The following is a 16,565-nucleotide window of genomic DNA, read 5'->3' as shown; positions in this document are numbered from 1 at the left end:
CAACAGAAGTTAACACAACACTGTAAATCAACTAAACATCAATACAAAATAAACTTAAAAAAGAGAGAGTTTCTTGTGATGGGGGCAAGGTGTGAATTCTGACACTCAGAAATGTTGAGTCTCATCTTAAATTTCCAGTTTCAACAAAAGAGTTTCTCTCATTAAATCATTTTAAAATTCAGCTGAAAAAGAAAAGAAAACCCTATCCAAGATAGATTCACTATCCAAGAGTCTGAAGGAATATCTTTAGCATTGTAGGTAAGAGAAGCAAACACGAAAGACCCTAATTTCATCATTAAGTGGATCGCCATCTTTGGAATCAGAAGGACTCAATCTGACTCTCACTCTGCCATTTTCAGAGGTGTGACACCAGGCAATCCAGTCAATTGACTGCTGCAACCAGTCCATCCTAAAGGAAACCAGTCCTGGGTGTTCACTGCAAGGACTGATGCTGAAGCTGAAACTCCAATACTCTGGCCCCCTCATTCGAAGAACTGACTCACTGGGAAAGACCCTGATGCTGGGAAAGATTGGAGGTGGGAGGAGAAGGGGACGACGGAGGATGAGGTGGTTGGATGGCATCACTGACGTGATGGACATGAGTTTGAGTAAACTCCAGGAGTTGGTGATGGACAGGGAGGCCTGGCGTGCTGCGGTCCATGGGGTTGCAAAGAGTCAGACATGACTGAGCCTCTGAACTAAACTGAACACTAGGCAAGTTATTCAACCTTGCTGAGCATCAGTGTCCTCATGTGTGTGGAGTCCTCCCCATCTGTACGATTGAAATGACACACTGCTTGTATCTGGGATACTTTAGGAATTCAAAATAATTGCTTGACAACATCATCCTTTTGATTAAATTATAAGGTTCACATGAATTTGAGGTCTAAATTATACGAATAGACAATTTAAACGTACCCAAACTTTCTAGAACATATACTTACCTTGGTATATTCATTTTCAAGTGATTCACTGTGATCACTGCAGCAAAAGCTAGATCACTGAGATAATGAGAAATCTAAAAAGAAGTCAATGCTCTTTCACTCTGCTGATTGAACTGGTTTCATATAAAAGAAAAGGTAACTCAAAACATTCTTTTATTACTGTATTCACCACAAGTTTTAGAAACATGATTTTTAAAGGATAAGGCTAATATAAACTAAACATAATTTTTAAACAGCTTTACAAATTAAGTTGTTAATAAAAAAAAAAAGTCACAACTAAACGTCTGGAATATTAGTAATAATATTTTGCATATAAAGATATTTACTGATAGTCTTAACAAAACAGTATTGTTTTACAGTCTTAAGTTCATGTTGGAGAAGCAAATGTACTGCTAAGAATAATTTAGGACTGAAAGGAACGGCTGGACACACAAATGACAAAGCAGTGTGCCTTCCGAGTCTTTTTGAAAGATGGGAAAGTATAAGGGATGGACTGACCGCTTTCATCCACATGACTGAAGATTATGTTAGAGGAAGTGAAGTAGAGGCACAACCACGGGTAGCTTACTGAAATGGTTCACATGAGCAGGGGAAGTGTGTAAAAGACCAGCAGGGCTGCAGGAAAGTCTTCAGCTGAGTTGTCAAAATGCTCCTGGTATAGCTTTATATTGGAAACAGTCTTGTATTTGAATGGAAAGCAATTAAGTGGCTCAAAAAGCAAATTGTACCTATCAAATGTGTGAACACTTAGAGAAGTTGAAGGATAAAAGAAAATTCTCACATAAAAATAAAATATATTTGAATATTCCGCTGCACATAACTAATTTTACCTAATAAAATCCACCGCTGACTGTGATGCAGGGATAAAGAATCCATCTGCAATGCAAGAGATATGGGTTCAATCCCTGGGTCAGAAAGATACTCTGGAGAGGGAAACGGCAACCCATTTCAATAACCTTGACTGGGAAATCCTGTGGACAGAAGAGCATGATGAGGTAAAGTCCATGGGGTCACAAAAGAGCTGGGCATGACTTAGCAACTAAACAACAGTAACAACAAAGAAATGCAATAATCAGTAAGTCTTACTTCATTGACCGGATCGCACATCCTGGCTTCCCAGGTGACTCAGTGGTAAAGACTCCGCCTGCCAACGCTAGAGATACTGGTTCAATCTTTGGCAAAAGATTGGTTGGGAAGATGGGTTGGGAAAATCCCCTGAGTAGGCAATGACAACCCACTCCAGTATTCTTGCTTGGAGAGTCCCAGGGACAGAGGAGTCTGGTGGGCTACAGACCATGGGGTCACAAAGAGTGGGACATGACTGAGCACGCAGCATGTATGCACAATCTCAAACATAAATTTACAATAAAATCCTCACTGTGATTTCCCTGAGCAAACATTTCTGTAATCACAACTTTAACATGTCTCTTAGTCTACCTTTACAGATACATAGATGCCGAACTATTCTGGAAATATCTCTATTCAATAATATGTATATGTTATTTTCAAGTTGTCACATAGGACTGAACGCTAAATACTTCCACACTTATGGGAACAGAAATTATTTTGTTAGTATCTGTATTTGCTAAATATTCCTGTTATTTTCCAGTTTTAACTACATCTTGCAAATAATGCCCAGAAAAGCTTTTCTGAACTTGCTACATTTTGTCCATGAAGGTGGCCCCTCCCACAAAAAAGTCATTTGGGAAGTGGTGATAAGGTGTAACTCTGCTTGTTGTTTGACTTTAATCAAATCATTTCTGACACAGTTCAAATTCTTAGGAACCTATCTATGGCCAATTCAAACAAATAAACACTCGAATAAGAAAAGTAGAATGAAGTCCTGCTGTCATACATTTCACTTAATAGTTGCTTTCCTGATGTATCCGAGAGGGGTGTTTGAAAGGACAGTATGCATTTTCCTGTGATGTCAAAATGTCAATTCAAAATCCATCTGTTTTAGCAGAAAAATAATACTTTGTCATAAATGCGAGCTAACAGCCAGTATTCTACCTGGCACCCAGAGGATATTGAGAAAATCCTCTATTGTCCTAGTACAATATTAGTTATTATTTATAAGGTCTTACAGAAAATATAGTTGTCTGACATTCATATGGTTTTCTTAGGAGAAATATTCTCTTTCCTCAAACAGTGTTTAAAATATATCCGGGCAGTCAGAGCTATGGTTATTAACCTTGATATTGAATTATTTTTCTAAAGCTTGTCATTTTTAAAGAAGAGATGCTAAATATTGATATGGTTTTGTTGGCGCCACTGTTTCAACACTAAGAAACAGAGAAAACCAGGAATAAAATAAAACTTTTCTCCCACTGTGCTGTAAATACATTTCATTCAAACCTGGTGTGACTGCCCCTCAACTCCACAGTTCGTAGAATTTTAAGACTCAAAGCATATCAAAGACAAGATTGCCAAATTAGTACCATTTTAGTGCAATTTAAAATTGTGTAGTCTTGTATAAAAGAATACAAGCTGGGATTCATTTATCTGGTGACATTTTTGACTGTCTTGGCTATCTCACTGGTCTTTACTATTTCACTCCTGCAGATATAGCAAACATCTTCTCAAAATATCATATGGCTTTCCAGTTAACATAGGGAAAAATATCTACAGGGGCCAACCATGGTTACTCATTAAAAAAAAAAAAAAAAAAAAAAACACAGAACTTAATAAGCTAGGCAAAGAGACCAATTTTCTTTTAATAAATAAAACAGTGTGATGTTCTAACCATGACCTCCTATCTGAAATACAATAGAAGTACAACAAATGATTCTTTTAAGAGAAGGTTTCATAAATAAACATAATATATATTAAAAAGATTGTAACACTGGGGGATGGGGTAATTATTGATTTCTTAAATAAGACAATATTCTTGAATGTATTTTTAGTATCTCTGAATTTTTTTCCCCTAGTTTCCCCAAGGTATAATAAAAACAACTTTGATTATAGTTAAGCAACGATAAAACTCACTTTCATCAGATCCTACATTTTAGGTAGAATGAGAATATCAGATCATACCATTTACTCATTCACTTTGAGTGTTCCCCCAAATATGAAGGAGTATAACATGTCGGGTTATCCTATACACAGAGGCTGCATCAGCAAATAGACACGGTCTCTGGACTAGTGAAGCTTAGACCTGTGAGGGAAGACTGACGTTATCCACAGCAGCAACAAAAATCTATTTCAACCGTGATCAAGACTGTTAAGAAGCAGTATGTGATACAAAGTATTTGGCAAGGAAACTTGACCTACGGGTGGGAGGGTCTTCCAAGGAGACAGGATAACATCTGAAAATACCTTGAGGTGGGAAAGTGTAGGTCAAGCTTAAGGAACCATGAGAACGTGAGGCTGCCACAAGCGAGCATAGTTATGGGGCGACAGAACAAGCCGGGCTGCAGAGCTGGCGAGCAGCAGGACACGGTGGGCCTTGCAGGCCAGGGAAGGGGGCAGGGCTTTGTTCTGAGAATGAGGAGATGAGTTCAAAGAATGTAAGAAGGGCGATGACGTGTTTCAATTAACCCTGAGGTTAGTACTCTAAAAATTCCATAGGAATTTTGCTCTTCCTATTATTTAAAACTAAAGTAAGCAGGGCTGGCATTATTACGGTGGTCGCCTTACTACAGAGGTGATGAGCTGGCACAGGCACAGAACTCAGATGGATAAACTGTAACTGTATTACTACATTTCAGAGCTAAAACACTGCCTGTCAGGTCAGTAAGCAGAGGGCGCTGCCACCATCAAGCCATCCCATTAGAGCTGCCCGACAGTGAGCCCGGAGAACTCAGGGTGGAAACAGGCCGAGCTGCTGCACCCTTCGCTGCACCCTGAAAAGACGCGGGCGGAGAAAGCAGAGGGCAGGCCCCAGGGAGCTCAGGCGCCTGGGAAAGGGAACCGTCTCCCTGAGCTCCGACTCCTGCATCTTCTCATACCCAGAAAAGCGCTCAATGCCTTAACTTGAGATATCCGGTCTTCTTTTAGGAACAGCAATCTTTGGATGTTCCAACGACCTGGTTTCTTTAGGGGAACTCCTATTGCTCTTTGTAGAAGTTTCTCAGAATTATCTGAGATGCTGTGTCCTGGGCTTAATTCCTCATTTTTGCCCTCTGAATAAACCATAACTTTCAAGTTTCAGGTTGTGCTTTTCTTTTTTCTTCCATTTTCGACTGTTAAATTTAATTTGCCTCATGAGCCTCAACAATGAAAGGATAACTTAGACTTTTCAATTCAAGTTAACCACAGTTACTTCTTTAAACTGGTCTCTCTTTAGTACATCTGCATTCACTCCTTAGGATTCTTCCAGCACTCCCATCCCCACCTGACTTCCCTTTCCTCTCTTACTGGAGGTTATCTATGTTCTGAAGGGTTGTTTCGGAGAAGGCAATGGCACCCCACTCCAGTGCTCTTGCCTGGAAAATCCCATGGATGGAGGAGCCTGGTGGGCGGCAGTCCATGGGGTCGCTAAGAGTCGGACACCACTGAGCGACTTCACTTTCACTTTTCACTTTCACGCATTGGAGAATGAAATGCAACCCACTCCAGTGTTCTTGCCTGGAGAATCCCAGGGACGGGGGGAGCCTGGTGGGCTGCCGTCTCTGGGGTCGCACAGAGTCGGACACGACTGAAGCAACTTAGCAGCAGCAGCAAAGGGTTATTTGTACTGTTGGACATCTTGCCAAGGACTCTGAACTCTCCAGGTTGTATGTAACTCATCACATCTAGTCTCCTTCATCAGATATTGCTATTTCCTCCTGAAGGCCTCAGTCGTACCCAGTCCGAGCATGTATCTACTCCTCACTCTGATCCAGGCTGAAAGGTCTCCTTCCCCACTCAGGAGGACAGGACTTTGAGAGAATCCACCAAGGTCAAGTGTCAGAGGTATTCCTCTCAGTCTTCGCTGCTCTATCCCTCTAAAACCCACTAGACACAAGTGTTCCAGAGAGGATTCTAGTCTCATCAACTGTCCTCTGGGAGGCAGAGCATGTTTCTCTTTCTGCTCCCACAGTGCCCTAAACAGATCTGTGTTTGATACATACTCTCCAACCCCACTACCTTCCCCTGTACCCAGACCATGATTCCAGGCAGCCTCTGAGACTACAATCCTCTGGTCCTCTTCTAATCACCAATCGAAACAAAGCCAGCTCCATCTGAGCGGGCACAATACTTTCATGTCATTCATATACTCTTCCCCATTCTGAGGCTCACCACGTAAACCCTGTGCCCTGGGACCTCCAGGTTTTGCCCTTGATAGTCAGAGTCCATCTTTTGGAATTCAAACAAAGTGAAACTATTCTCTCTGAATAAATTCTACCCATTCCAACTCAAAAGAGCTTTGACTTTCAGACTATTGACTTCGCAGTAGATATTTTAAAAGTCTACCTGGGAGCTCAAAAACCCAAGAATTTGTTCATTCCCTTAAGATTACTTCTGCATTTCTTTCAATGGGCAATATTCCCCACTTTCTCAAATTAGTTTTATTGGGAGAAACGCTCCAGAATGTAAAGAATAAAGAAAAGGCAAACTATATCTGATACTCTTTAAAAAATTTTTAAACCAATACATAATAAATGAGACACTAAAACAAGAGGATAGGTCGTAACATCCAAGATTGAAAACAGTCTTATATGTTAATTTGCAAAGGAATAGAAATAAAACATTTCAGACTTTGTTTACAGAATGAAGGTTTCCTGATATGCTATCCTCATAAATTTACAACAGAAACAAAAATGCGGCTTCACCATTGGCACAGTCTAGAAAATCTGAAAGAACTCTTACATAGAATAAGGAGTATCTTGGAATATAAGATTTGCTGTCACAGGTTCACAGATAATGATTAGAATGTCATTCCTCAATGTGGTTGGAACTCAAAGCAACCAAATTCCAATAATAACCAAAGCACATTTTCCCCTAGAGTTCAGCTATTTCCTTTTAAATGAAGTCATGCCAATGAGTTAGCTCAGATTTTGCTACTGAAAATGTGGTGCATGAACTACATGCAAAAGTATCAGCTGGGAGTTGTCAGAATGCAAATTTCTCAGATCCCTCCCAAACCTAATGAATCAGAATCCACATTTTAAGAGAATGAATCCCTGTGATGTGTCTAACAGAATCTGAGGAGCCCTCTGGTCTAGGATATTTCTCTCTTAGTTTCTCTTCTACAAAAGAAAAAAAGGAGGGGAGGACATTTTATTAAAGATTGATGTAACTAAGTAGTAATTAAGGACTTCTTTCTGAAATTCAAAGATAGTTTTAATATCATTTGTTTAGCCTCCAATGATGAAAATGTGTAGATTTATCTAGCGAGGTACACTAATGTCAATAAACCAGCACAGTACATGAACAAACCCACACTTTCCACTGTTAATTTGTTCCTGCCAGGCTAACGCGAATTATATCAAGTCCATTTGTAAGACAGAGCTTAGAGTCTTGGTGCAAATGGATAACTCATTAGATTGCTATCTGTTCTAAAGCATTCTGCTGTGGCCGGAAATAAAATTCCAATCTTTAAATATTTTTTTCTGAGAGAATTCCCTTTGTGCATAGCTTCACTGTGTCCGTGAGTATGTGCCAATGGTTGTAAAACCATCACAAAATTGGCTAGTATAAAGTGATAAAAGAAAAAGCATCAAAGAAAATATTGTTTACAAGGCTTTAAAAATTTTCATTGGAACAACTTATATGTTAAATAAAGTCTTCACAATATGACATATTTGAGCATACCATATTTTTGTTGCTCCGTCAAAAATTGGCATCATATGTGGCATGCTTTTCAGTAGTCATGATAAAATCGCACTGTGATCACTCACCATCACGAGCACTCCCTTATGCACCAATGCATGACCATGTCTCCCGAACAAAAATGAGACTTGGAGTTAAGCAATCATTCAGTAATTTCTAGTGCCAGGTATGGTCTTCGCCCTGGTGGATGCTTTTAAATGTTTATTGATGATGATGTCTTATAAAGCTGCCATTATTTGCTATAAATTACCCAGATTACCTTTTGGAATGGTGAATGTACTCTAAATAACTCTGCCCTTCATTTTTACTCTTCAATCCTGGCACATATGCCTATCTTGAATAAAGTCTTCCAAACTGCCCTGGAATACCAAATTTTGAAGCCTTAAAATGTGCTGTTCTCCTCTTTTGGCCTTCTAATTCTGTCTATTAAATGATAGACTATTGATGAATTGTGAAGACCGAGCCTGAGAATCCACTCTGAATTAGGTCTCAGGCAGAGGGAATGGCTTGTTCCAGGCCATCTGCAGTCCCTCTGCTCTTGTGGCCCACGGCATATAATGTCGAGCAGCTGGTTGTGCTGGAAACAGCAGAAGGCGGTTCCACCACCATCACCACCCCTTTCATGAAGTTCACTGATCTAGAAAGAAAGGCGATAATGTCTGCTGGCTACTCACGGTTCAGTGTACTTCAAATGACATACAGGCACTTTTCATGCTTTAGCTCATTTAATTTTAAAATATCTTATGAGGTAGGGTATTATTACCATTATTCACATTTTACAGATACAGAAACTAGGGACGAAAGTACTGTGAGCAGGATTCAGAGTCCAGCTGTCATGCTCTGAAGCCCTCCTCTCCTCTTTCGTTACCATGGCAGTCACCAAACATTCTTCTCTGATCTAGACTGCCCCACACAATGCCCCATTTGAAAAACACCGTTCAGGTGAAGAGCGTCACCATTATATTCTTAAAACAGAAACCTACAAACACATATATACTCACAACTGCAGGCTTAAAATGGAGCTGTTTTGAGTTGTAAGTACTACACATGAAGTGACTCACACCGCTAGAAAACTATTCAACGTAAATGAAATGAGAATTACTGTGCCACTCCCATTGGATAATATCCAACCTCCCAGACAGCCATGCTGCAAAGAACTGAATGTTCATGAAAGTGAGAATGCGTACTCTCTGGATAGACCATCCGTGTGAATTCCAATTTCCGCGTACAAATGAACCTATACATAGAGACCTCCGCTGTTAAGACACACAAACAAAGGACTACTCTTTTCTAAGCAAAATCCTGAAGCCCCATTGTATTCAGAAGCCCACTTCAGAAATTTTGTTCATTCTATGCTCATGGACATCATTACAGGCTGAAAGCATATTAACTGTAACCAAGAAGGTCCTTTTGGAATTATCTTCCTTAGCCTACTTCCAAGGGAAATCATTTGCAGGTTTCTTCAGGGCAATGGTTATCAACCAAGGGCTCAGGCTCATCTTCAAATGTTCCAGACCAAATTTACTGTAATAATGATAACTGCTCTTTCAGTATTCTGATCTTTTTAACTGCTGTACATCTTTTCATCTATTTCCATTTCCCTTAGGTAGAGTGCAGACTAAGAAATCATCAGACCCATTTTTCAATATTGTACATCATCAAAAACAATTTTGATAATCATATTATTAGTGTGTATAACCCCGTCCTTCAGAGCTCTGCTAAAAGAGTCGCCTAAATATCCTGCTCTTATTCAGATGCTCTATTTGTATCTACAAATGTCAAAAATTCTAAATGAAGCCTATGAGCCTTGATTGACAGAGAGAGATGGCTCTGTTTCATGGCATGCAAAAAAATAGTTTAAAAAATCCCAGCACCTGCTTGAAACTCGTCTTTAAGTTTCTTTAAAAGTGTTCTTTGTTAATTCAGATGGTGCACATTTATACCCTGGTTCTGGGAAATAGCTTTTTAATGCATGATTATTTGGGAGAGAATATTAGATTTATTACCTTTGCTAATGAACACTTAGATAAAAGTGGTATTCTCAAGGTAAGTATTCTCAAGAGGTGAACTCTGATTACCATATATTAATTTTCATTTCAGCTCAGAATTCTACCAAGAGTGAACGTGGTGGCTTTTACATATAGAAAATGGGACCTCTCCAAATCACACTCCGCCTTCATTCTCAAGTGTCCCCTCTAACCTTTCTAATGTCACCTATCAGTAGAAGCAGAATTCATCATCAGGGAAGTCATTTCAGAGGTTTAAAAAAGCAGTGAATGAGCCTTAAAGACACAGGATTCATCTTTACGTCTTTAAGACGTGTGTGTTAGCCTTGTTTCAGCGGGATGGAGGGGTTTGACTTTACCAATGATCAATGAATTGATTGAGATGCCCCTTCCCATAACCCAAGAGGATCTCTTACTTCTGTGTCCCTTTCTCACAGCGGCCTTTAACAGACTCGGATGCGATGGAGAATGTGATCCTTTAGAAAATCCAAGGGGCACCTGCATCTCCAATATTTGCGACAGTGCCACAACCTTTCAGTACAAATAGTGCACAGAACTCACCTTCTCTGCAGGATCTGCCTTTGGCCTGAGGCATCTGGGGCAAACAGATATATCACGAAGCCACATGACCATCATTTTAACAAGAAATATTTAATCTTATAAGTAATCAGAATTGAGTACAGAAAAATAGTTGACTGCCTTCATGAGTTCTAAGTACTAGAGCCATCATTTATTATGATAGTTTGTGCTAGCATATTTGGCGTTCTGGTAGATGTAGAAAATATCAACTTATTGTACATCGTTTGCTACAACAGAGAAATGGCACATCTACATGATTAATTAGCCTGTTTACACTTAACAACATTTGGATCCTGTGTATCTTCTTTAAAAGTATCTCTTGAAATGGCTAAATGTTTTAGTGAAAGATGATCAAAATTAGCATTAAGCATTTTAACTCCTTTACGGTAATATAACACAATACAGAAAAATTCACAAAAGTGTAGAATGAGCACAGGGAATTATCACAAAAGAAATATACCCATAGAAGCAATACTCAATCAAGAAATAGATTATAGAGTATCCTACAAGTGCCGTTAATTATATAGATTCCAAAGCATGGGTAAAATGTGATATTATCTCTTTTAAACCTGGTGCAAGTTCTTATTCTAAAGGTAGATGAAAGTATCGCCAAATCTGGACTTTGCCTATAGTTATTTATCCTTTATCAACAGATTAGGCCCCCAAAAAAGTACTGGTAAAACACAAGAAATAAATAATGTATAATGAGGCCTTTTAAAAGCACTTTCGCAAAGATGCACTTCTGTTTCAAAGGCAAATGACAAAGTCCCACAGATGGACATGTTTGGTGACAGTGAAAGCGTTATGTTGCTCAGGCATGTTTAACTCTTTGTGACCCCATGGACTGTAGCCCACCAGGCTCCTCTCTTCATGGAATTCTCCAGGCGAGAACACTGGGATGGGTTGCCATTCCCTTCTCCAGGGGATCTTCAACACCGGGATTGAACATGTTCAACAAGCAATTATAAATGGTGCAATTGCTGAAGTACAAAATGTATTAGCCCACCATTTCTTACGTAAAACACAGGTATCCAGCAAAAGCAGTGTATTAACATGAGTGTGGACACCTGTGACTTAGGCAGACTCTTATTTCTGTTCAGAAAATATTACTTCACCCAAAGAAGAAAAAGAATTCATCTTTAACAGAAGAATGGATGCTTAATCATTGAAAATAGTCTCCCAAATACATAATTTCTTATCTTCTTCTAATCATTGTTTTTCTTGTGCACTCACTAAAGAGCCAAAGCCAAGCCATACACACACACACACACACACACACACACACACACACATCTACACATACACACACACACACAAATACACACACAAACACAAACATCTACACATACACACACATACACAAACATAGATACACACATACACATGCACACACACACATATACACACAGACACAAACACACACACAAAAACACACACAAACATACATGCACACACATACAACACACAAACATATACACACATACACACACACACACACACACACTCAAAGAAAAGAAGAAAAAGAGAAGAATGAATTGCAGTGCCCAGAATGGGTAGCAAGCACTTTAGCTATTATACCGGGGTGGGGGGGGAATTTTAGAAAATAATTTTCAGGCACTGATCTTTCAAATTGCAGTTCAAATGAGAACTTAGTTTGAAAACTGACATTACAGACTTTTATTCATTATATGTTTACTGAGCATTAAGCTCCAACCAGTGTTCCACGTACTGTGGAGACAGAAGTGACCAAAATGAAGTTTCTGCATTCATGGAGGCGGCATGCAAGCGTGATAAATGATGATACAATAGGGTAAGATGGGGTGGGACAGGATATAAGATATATATACATACACATATAACTAGGTAGAACTTGGAAAAAAGTTGAAAAATTATTTTTATAAACAAAAGAAGAGGAAGGGGATACTTAAAGATACCGAGAGCGTACGCAATTTTAGGTGGCAGGGGGAGTGTCAGAAAAGTTTTCTTTCCAACAGTAAAATCTGAGTTGCAAACCAAGAAAAAGAAATGAGGAATTAGGCTGAATTATGACACAACTTTAGAGAAGAGCATTTGAGGCAGAGCAAGTGAAGAAGTTCAGAACAGTAAAAGTGCTTAATGCGCGTGAGGAGCTGCCAGAAAGGCATGTGTCTGGAGCAGATTATCAGTGGGAAAACCATGAAGGTAGTGAGATATCCAAGGGTCAGATTATGAAGGACCTTTTATGTCCTACTGAGAAATTTGGAAATTATTCTCAGTGTGATAGGATGTCAGTAGGGAGTCTCAGAAAATCTGACCAATGCTTTTAAAACATCACTGTTTATAGATAGAATAGAATAGAGTGAGGGGGTGAGAGCTGAAGCTCCAAGAAGAATCACTAGGTCATTACAGAAATAAATGATGGCAGCTTCCCGAGAGGAGCAGGCGGGGGAAAGTCAGGATACACAGTGAGTGTGGAGCCAGAGACCCAAAGCAGGAGGAAAAGGAAACCAGTCCGCACTGCTGGCACTGAGCAACCGGGCAAGATTTTACTGATGGGAAAGAATAGAAGGGGAAAGTCGTATGCACGGGATGGAATTCAGGAATTTGGTTTGAGACATGCTAAACTGTAAGGCTCTGTTAGATGTCAAAGGTCCGTATAGTCAAAGCTATATGGTTTTCACGTATGGATGAGAGTTGGACCATAAAGACGGTTGAGCACCAAAGCACTGATGCTTTTAAACTGTGGTGCCAGAGAAGACTCGAGAGTCCCTTGGACTGCAAGGAGATCCAACCAATCCATCCTGAAGGAGATCAACCCTGAATAGTCACCGGAAGGACTGATGCTGAAGCTGAAGCTCCAGTATTGTGGCCACCTGATGTGAAGAGCTGACTCGCTGGAAAAGTCCTTGATGCTAAAAGGAAGATTGAAGACAAAAGGACAAGAGGGCAGCAGAGGATGAGATGGTTGGATGGCATCACCAACCCAATGGACATGACTTGAGCAAACTCCAGGAGACAGTGGAGGACAGAGGAGCCTGGTGTGCTGGAGTCCACGAGGTCACAAAGAGCTGGACACAACTGAGTGACTGAACAAGGACAACAGTTAGACGTCAAAGCAGAAGTGCTGAATGGGAAACTGGGTGCACACAAAAAATGGAAGAGGAGCGTCCCACACTGGAGATAAATATATGTATACACACACATACATATGCATACACATACATACCTACCCATGTGTATATATACACACACACATACATATACATACACATACATACATACACACATATATATACACATACATACATACACACATATATATACACATACATACATACACACATATATATACACATACATACATACACACACATAACCTACATATATATATACACATACATACATACACACACATAACCTACATATATATATACACATACATACATACACACACATAACCTACATATACATATACACACATACATATACATACATACACACACATAACCTACCTATATATATATATACACACATACATATACATACACATACATACATACCCATATATATATACACACACACACATACATATACATACACATACATACATACCCATATATATATATACACAAACATACATACACACACACACATATACACATACATACATACACACACATAACCTACATATATATATACACACATACATATACATACATACACACACATAACCTACCTATATATGTGTATACACACATACATATACATACACATACATACATACCCATACACACACACACACACACACACACATATACATACACATACATACATACCCATATATATATATACACAAACATACATACACACACAAATATATACACATACATACATATACACACACACATAACCTACATATATATATATACACACATACATATACAAACACACACATACATACATACCCATATATATATATATACACACACATACATATACATACACATACATACATACACACATATATATACACATACATACATACACACATACACACATATACACATACATACATACATACACACACATAACCTACATATATATATGTATACACACACACATACATACCTATCCATATATACACATACATACATACATATATATACAAATGTACATACATACATACATACATATGCATGCACACACATATATGCATACACATATGCTTACACACAACAGGAGAAATGCACACACTTATACATGCACAGACATAGACACAGACATATATATATATATATATATATATACACACACACACACACATACATACATATACAGGCACATACATACCTACCCATATATGCATATACATACATACACACATATATGCACACATACACGCACATATATGCACATACACACACACATAACCTACATATATACACACACACATAAACACACACATATACACACATACATACATATACACACATGCATACCTACCCATATACATACACAGACATATATATACAAACATGCATACATACATATATATATATACATATGCATGCATACATACACACATATATGAATACACATAAGCATACACACAAGAGACACACACACATATATACACACAGACACATATATATACACATACATATACATATACATACACATGCATACCTACCCACATATATATATACACAAACATACATACACACACACATATATATACACACACATACATACATATACATATGCATGCATGCCTACACACATTTATGCATACACATAAGCAAACACACAACAGGAGATACACACACATACATACACTAGCATATACACATATACATACATATACAGACACATACATACCTACCCATATATATATATACACATACATATACACACACATATATACAAACACACATACATACACACAGACACACATATATACACACATACATACATATACACACACATACATGCCTGCCCATATATATACACACACACGTATATACAAACATACATGCATACACACATATATACACATACACATGCATACACACAACAGGAGGTACACACATATATAATTTACTGATTATTATATATTATGTAATATAAAATATAGTCATTAGTGTTTTACTAAATTTAAAGTCTCAGGACTAAGTGAAATTCTCTGGAGAATAAATTTAGCAGGCATATTCGTTCTAGTGAATCACATCTCCCTCATTTAGGCCATGCCTAAAATGGGGTTGGTACTGAGCCCAAACTGAAATTCCTTGGCTTAAGTGAATCAGAAATTCCATTTCCTTGGATAACAATGATTTCAGATTTGTGTCAGGTTCTGTTCTGGCTTTGAAAAAAGGTGAATTCTGGAGCAAAAGTTTTTCCTAATTTCCCATGAAAGCTCTCAAAAAGATAATCTTTAAAGACAGGTCTGGATTCAGAAATGATCTCGCAGAAGGTAAAGTAGAAAACTGGAAAGAAGCTAGCTACTCAGGGTTCTTTGATCAACTATCAGCTGAACCCAGAATACACCTGAACTTTTAAGTAAACCAATAAGCATCTTAACTCAAACAGATGTGCTGGTAGTTTTTATTGATTTTAATAAGCATCTGAGACCAAAGAGAGAAATAAAGGTGAAAGGAAGCCAGGGGACGAGGGAGCAGAGAGAAACGAAAGGAAGAGATTAGGGAAGGACCTGGAAGGACGAAGACAGGGAGACAGGGGAAAGGAGAACACACTTCAGTAAGAGCAGGAAGAAGGAAAAATGAACCGGAGGAGTTTCTTCTTTCACTTGGGAAGGGGGTTTATCCAACCATTTTCTTGCAAAATCCACAAATACCACCCGGATTTAGAGTAGGACTGAACCTGCAGAGATGTGACCCTTTCAGGGGGTGAAGATGCCTGCCAGAAAGGACCTGGAAGGACCTTAACACCTCTCTGCATCACAAACGGACACTGAGGCCGGTGGAAGCCCGATGCTTGGCCAGTGTTATCCCATTATCACGCTAGTATCAAGTACCACACTGTTAGAAAGGTATTACTCTTCCTTCTGACGTTGCTTCCCAGTGCACTCTCAAAAGAGTGACCAAAGAATCCTGATGCTTCATCCCCACTGGGTTCTAAAATTTCAATGGATAAAAACCGGAGTTTTGTTACGTTTGTTATTTAGGGCCGTGTACTCAGCTGTTATTTTTAAAAGATCAATACAACACTATCTAAAATACTTTTAAAATCCATTTTCAACTAAAGCATAACAATAGATACTTCCTAGTGCCAGAATTTTCAAGAA

Source organism: Muntiacus reevesi, chromosome 1 (assembly GCF_963930625.1).
Source record: "Muntiacus reevesi chromosome 1, mMunRee1.1, whole genome shotgun sequence".
NCBI lineage: Eukaryota > Metazoa > Chordata > Mammalia > Artiodactyla > Cervidae > Muntiacus > Muntiacus reevesi.
The sequence above is the reverse complement of the archived record's forward strand: the minus strand, read 5'-3'. Positions refer to the sequence as shown.